Source organism: Pteropus medius, unplaced genomic scaffold (genome assembly GCF_902729225.1).
Source record: "Pteropus medius unplaced genomic scaffold, Ma_sr-lr_union100, whole genome shotgun sequence".
Classification (NCBI taxonomy): Eukaryota; Metazoa; Chordata; class Mammalia; order Chiroptera; family Pteropodidae; genus Pteropus; species Pteropus medius.
The window spans coordinates 39,256,720-39,262,535 of record NW_024340849.1 but is presented as its reverse complement, the minus strand read 5'-3'; the positions used below and the strand labels follow the sequence as shown (position 1 = coordinate 39,262,535).

The following is a 5,816-nucleotide window of genomic DNA, read 5'->3' as shown; positions in this document are numbered from 1 at the left end:
AGCTTTGGCTTCCTCCCAACCTATTTCAGAAAATGGATCAAGTATGGAGTACATGGTCCTGAGTACATGATTCTTACACTTATACTTTTCTGAGCTGTGGATGTCCTAGCAAGTAGTACTCAGGAGATCAGAGATCCAAGGGCCCTTCAACATCTAGCCTTTGTCCCCTAAAACCCCCTAAGTTCAGGTAATAGAGCTCATGACAGGTGTTGCCTGACAATGGAGCAGTTGCCTGCACTATTGGAAGGGTCAGAGGCAAGCTTCCTGGTGTCAGCTAACCCCAGCGCTTTCCAAAAGGCAGTGAGTAAACATTGGTGCACTCGACTGAGCACGAGTCCCTGAGTTCCCTACCTTTAGCTAATGGGCCACCGCCAACCAGAGGCTAATAGAAATGTGCTGCCGTTGAGTGAGAAGCAAGGAAAACAGGAGCCCCATTGAGTACTTACCAAGCTAGCTCCCACTTTGGCACCTAAAATGGTCAATTTTAGCTGATCAGGTTTATTTCGCAACTTGGTTATGTGATTCCTAAGCATTACCTCTTATCTCTAAACAGAGGTGTGAAAACAGAACCGACTTGGCACAGGCTGGCTGCCTGAAGGAGGGTCTTTGTGTGAGGCTCAAGCCTGGTAGAGTGGTAAAGGATACAGGTAGGCCCCCTGCCTCAACTCATCTATTTTGCTTCCTTTCATTCCAATGAGACCAGACATAGGTCCACATGCATAAAAAAAGTGGCCCCTGTAGAGAGGAGAGATGATACTGTTGCCATGATGTAGGGCTTTGTTCTCTGCCTGGGGTGAACCTGCAGCCCAAAATGAACTACTCAAATAGCTCATGGATGTTTCCCAAATGGGTAGTGAGGTTTATGCACAAAAAATGCAACCGGCACTATTCACCGCCTCTTGGGAGTGAAGAGCAAGATGGCACCATGCCAGCAGCCTCACAAAGCAGCATTGTTAATCTTCCTTTAGATGCTCCTGTGTGGCTTCAGTGGAGCAGAGGAGGATCTGTTTACGCTGACTGGCTCCTATTGACTCTTCTGGGGGATAGGAACTACAATGCTGGCCTCTGTTAGTCTCTGGAGTGTGTTGGGAGTGCTTGGCCAAAGCTTGAGGGAGTCCTGTGATTCTTCTTGGTTGATGTGATACTGAATTACACCCTTGGAGTGTGAGCTCATTCCAGGGCCCCAGAAAACAAGTTTCCGACTAGGTTTGGGGCAGAAGGGAAACTTCAGGTGATGAGGTTTGTTGAGAAGCCCATTGTCTCCTTGTGGTGAGTCCAGGGCAGTGTTTCTCAGAGTTGGGACCCTGGAAAACTGGGGAGTCTAAGAGTTCATCCTAAATATCTGTGACGGTGAAATCTGTGGGGCTGAAACACATCATTCTCCAAAATCACTTTACACGCAGCAATGGTCTCATTATTGGAAAACTTCAGCAGTTGTTTTGTTGCTGTAGGTTTTGTTTACCCCCTCCAGAAAGGCTTTGGGCAATTCAGACCCTTTGTCCTACTAAAGAGATTACAAATTGAGTAAAGGGAAGCCATGAGCTAAATTGGGAGGTAGGACCCCCAGGCCAGCCCCCGCCTGTGAATAGCTGAGTCAGATTTGAATCTCCTTCCACTTTCTTCCAGGGACTATCCTCACCCTGGGGCTCTGCCCTCAGAGTACTCCCTGTCACATTCTTACAAGACTTTCTTTCAGCAGACTGAGGGATCCATTACAGCTCCTCATTGATCGGACTTCAGCAAGGGCAATGCACTACATTAGTAAAATCAGTATATTCTCCAATGACTTAAAATGTACTCGTTCAAGAAATTGTTTATCCCTCACATCTCTATCCCTCAGCCTCCCATTTCTCAATCCAATAAAGAACGAAATCCACACCGTTTTTCTGCCTTGAAAGGTGTCCAGTTTGGCTGGAGGGTCCTTTCTCCGGATCCTATATGCAGACCTGTGACATCTTAGCCCACTTCCTCATCTCTAGTCGGGCCTCCCTCAATCTATTCTCTACACTGTAGCCAGAGAGAGTTTCCTAAAATGAAAATCTGCATGTCATTCCCCAGCTTATAAGGTTTTAATAGTTTCCTCTAGTTTCTGGGAATAGTCAAAAAGCCCTTATATGGCAGAGTCCTGAAAGATCCAATACCTTCCTCCCTCTCTCCTTCCTTACCCCATGTGACTCACATGCCAGATTTCTTCAAGTCCCTTCTGCAACAAGTCTCTGGCTGTGTCACACCTTCTTGCAGCCCCCAAAGGAACATCCTACTGGGACCAGATCTGTCTTTTCTTCCAGACTGTGAACAAATGAGGACAGGCAGTTGTCTTATTTGTCTTTCCATCCCCAGAACCTTAGGAAGGGGGCAAAACACAGGTGTTTAGTAATTGTTTGCTGTCATTTTAAATAGAAATCTTCCCAATTATTACCTTCTTAAACAAAGCATTCTCGACTGTATTTAACTATTTTTGGTTGGCTCTGTTGTTTTCCTGGAGAGACCGTGCTCAATCACTATTGTGCCTAGGTATTGGGGAGAGGATGCTGGGGCCTGGAGTCCTTGTGCTTCAGACCTGGTGTGATAGAACAGAAAACCATTTTCAAAGGGCACTCTTGTATAAACTAACAGCTTTTACATTTTTTTTTTTTTTAGGCGAGACAACCTTTGGTTGACCTCACAGATTGAGAGGACCTTGTCAGTTTACAATCCCTTATTCTTTTATTTTTTACGCCTACAGCACCTGGTCTTCCTAGGTGGTCTCCCATTCAAGTACTAACCAGGCCTGACCCAGCTTAGCTTCTGAGATCAGAGGGGATCGGGTTTGTTCGGGGTAGCATGACCATATACTAAACTAACAGCTTTTAAAAACAAATTTGACGGAAGATTCTATCTCATGGAAATGTGGTTCTTGAGAACAATATGTTGGAGCTGATGGTTAAAAGACCCAGGGAAATTTATACCACAGAAAACAATGTAACAGCTATTAAGAAGGAAATAAGTTTATGTTTCCAACATTGAGAGATGCCTATGGTATTGGGTAAGGAAGTGAGTTGGAGGAAATTTGAATATCACCCTCTAATATCTGCGTGTAACTTTTTGTAGTGTTAGAGTACATGATCTTAAAACTCTAGCATTATTAGCACTGACGCAATTGATTTTTCTCTGCCACCTGCCTGCATTCTGTCAAAGGTCACTGTCCTGCCTTCATTGCATTTAAATAAGAAATTCTGGAAGACAGGGAAGGTTTTCCAAGAACTAAAGTCATGGCCACCAATGGGGAAGGTGATGGTGAAGGAGACTCTTTTGGTCAGGGGACTTTGCTGAAATGATCCATCAGGTGGCCAGTGTGGTCTGAGTCAAAACGGCAAGGTTTGATGTGCGGCAGGCCCTGTAGCAGCACTTTATTCTTGTCAGTTATACTTTTGGAGATAAAGTATGGGTTTGGGTTCATGTGCAGACTTGTGTTGGAGGAAAAGTGGAGGGACAATATAAATATTGATAATCACGACTGATGGAGTGCTTATGGTGTCAGCATTGGGCAAAACCTTTACAAACATTCCCCCACCTAAGCTCATGATTAAATTTTCTACATAAAACATGCAGATAAAAAAAAAATTCTCAAAAGATAAAGTGAGGAACCTGAAAAAAAAATTCTCTTTGGCTTTTTTCCCCCTGACGCAAAAATTAAAGCTCATAGATAAGTGATAAAGGCAGTTCTGGCTGAATCGAAATTTCATGCACCATCACATTACACAGCCTAACCTCACTAACCGAAGCGGGTAGAGAATGAGTGAACAGAGTCCATTTACTAAAGCCATCATCACATGGGAATTCAGGAGATATCTGTTTGAGGATGCCTCCCTAACAAAGAGGCATGCGGTGTAATGGAAAGAGCACACACCTTGCGAGCTGACAGACGGGAGTTAAATTCTGACTCTAACTTGATAATAGTGAGGGCAAGTGCCTCTCTGAGCTTCAGTGCCGTCATCTGTAAAGAGGAACAATGGTCTCAGTCTCTCAGGACTATGGTGAGAATAAAGAAGGTGGTGAACGTAAAGCACCAGAGTTCACTTGCTTTATCCCATTTGACTCTCACAAGAAGCCATCAAGCTATCTCCTTATCCCTCTAATTGCCCTGCTTCAGGCTAAAGTTGATTACACTCAAGTCTCTGCTTCCTCACTTCCATTTCCACCTCAAACCGCTAGAATCTGGTTTGGACTCACCACTCATTGCTCTGGCCAAGGTCACCTACGGCCTGCTCGGGGCAAAATCGATCAGATACTTTCCTGTCCCTCTCTTACCTTCACTTCACAATGAACATTCTTTTCTTAGCTTCTAGGTCTCGTTCTCTCCTGGTTTCTTTTCTGCTTCTCTAATGTCTGTTTCACTGTCTCTTTCACAGGCTTCTCTTCAGCTACAGCCCCTTACCTGTTGTTGTTTCTTGGTGTCTGTCCTAGACCCTATTCTGATCACTTCTAATTCCTTAGTATTTCCCAAACTCCCAGATTTCTCTTCACCCAGCAGCTGGAGCAATCTTCAGATCTGAGCATGTCATTCTCTACTCCATCGAACCCACCCTCTGTTCTTGAGATAAAGACCACACTCTCTACTCCAAATGGCCAGTTGGGCTCTTCGAGCTTCCTCTTGCCCACTTGCCACTCATGCCCTGGGCCCCTAGAGGTGGGATCCTTTTCCACCAGGCCTTTCCAGCATGAACTTTTTTTGTTACAACTGCCCCTCCCATGTGCCCCACTGCCCCTCACCCCCAGGCCCTTCTGCTTCCATTTGTCTCCTCTCCATACCTTTGCCAAATCAATTTCATCTTACCTTAAATATCACTTCTCAGAAGCCCTTTCCTCCTCCTCCCTCCTTCCTTCCTTCCTTCCTTCCCTTCCTTCCTTCCTTCCTTCCTTCCTTCCTTCTTCTTCCTTCCTTCCTTCCTTCCTTCCTTCCTTCTTTTCTTTTTTTCCCCCGGCTGCTCATCATTTATTTTCTGCTTGGTGCAAGGCACACAGTTACAGGTGTCAGGAAGGCTCTCATGTGGCTAGGACAGTAAGAAGCAAGACTCTCAGGCTCCTTTTTGGTGTTTGGCTGTTTTGATATTAAAGAATCCAACTGCTTCTACCTAGTCTATGGGGTGAGGTGGGGAGAAAAAGGTTCAAAAGAGTCTAGTGCCTTTGGAAGTCTGGCGGCTGGCAGCAGCCACTCAGGATGCGGGCTGGTCTGGTTTTGCTGGGGAGCCACCAGGCCTCTGCTTTGTGGCTTCCCAAGCCAGGTCATGGGTGATCATGCTACTGGAGGCCTGGGGGAGATTGCGAGTGCTCTGGAGACTCCAACACTGTGGCCATCAACAAGAGAATGGACTTCCCCCAAAGGCAGCTCGCCCACCAGTGATCCGACAGCCTTAGGGGGACCGGGGTAGTGGGAGATGGCTTCCCCAGGGAACCCTGCACTTCCACAGGGGCTGCTACTGGAGGTGGAACCCAGGCGGTGCCGGTAGAGTCGTGGGTGGGCATCAGTGAGCCGCCGGAGGGGATGGCTGCCATGCTCTTGCTTGTGGGCTGGTGGAAACCTCGGTGGCGACCCTTCGCGGGCCTTGGCACGCGATCACAGGTGGCGAGGAAGGTGGCGGTAGGCCACGGAGCCCATCTTCAGAGCACGACCGCAGCGCGCGGTGCAGAAGCCTTTTCTTATTAAAAGAAAGACCCATCCCAGGCTGGGTCCCCCTAGTTATATGTTTTTCTTGCAATGCTGTACCTCTCCTTCCTTATAATTGTAATTACTTAGTTGTGTAATCATTTAATATTTTAAAATAATTCCCCCCAAA

General features: G+C 46.5%; 2 pseudogenes; both read right to left on the bottom strand.

Moving 5' to 3' along the window:
- Positions 1–2,716: 2,716 nt before the first annotated feature.
- Positions 2,717–2,835, bottom strand: LOC120589815 (uncharacterized; annotated as a pseudogene).
- Positions 2,836–5,195: 2,360 nt separating this feature from the next.
- On the bottom strand, positions 5,196–5,535 carry LOC120589251 (pancreatic progenitor cell differentiation and proliferation factor-like; annotated as a pseudogene).
- Positions 5,536–5,816: the final 281 nt, after the last annotated feature.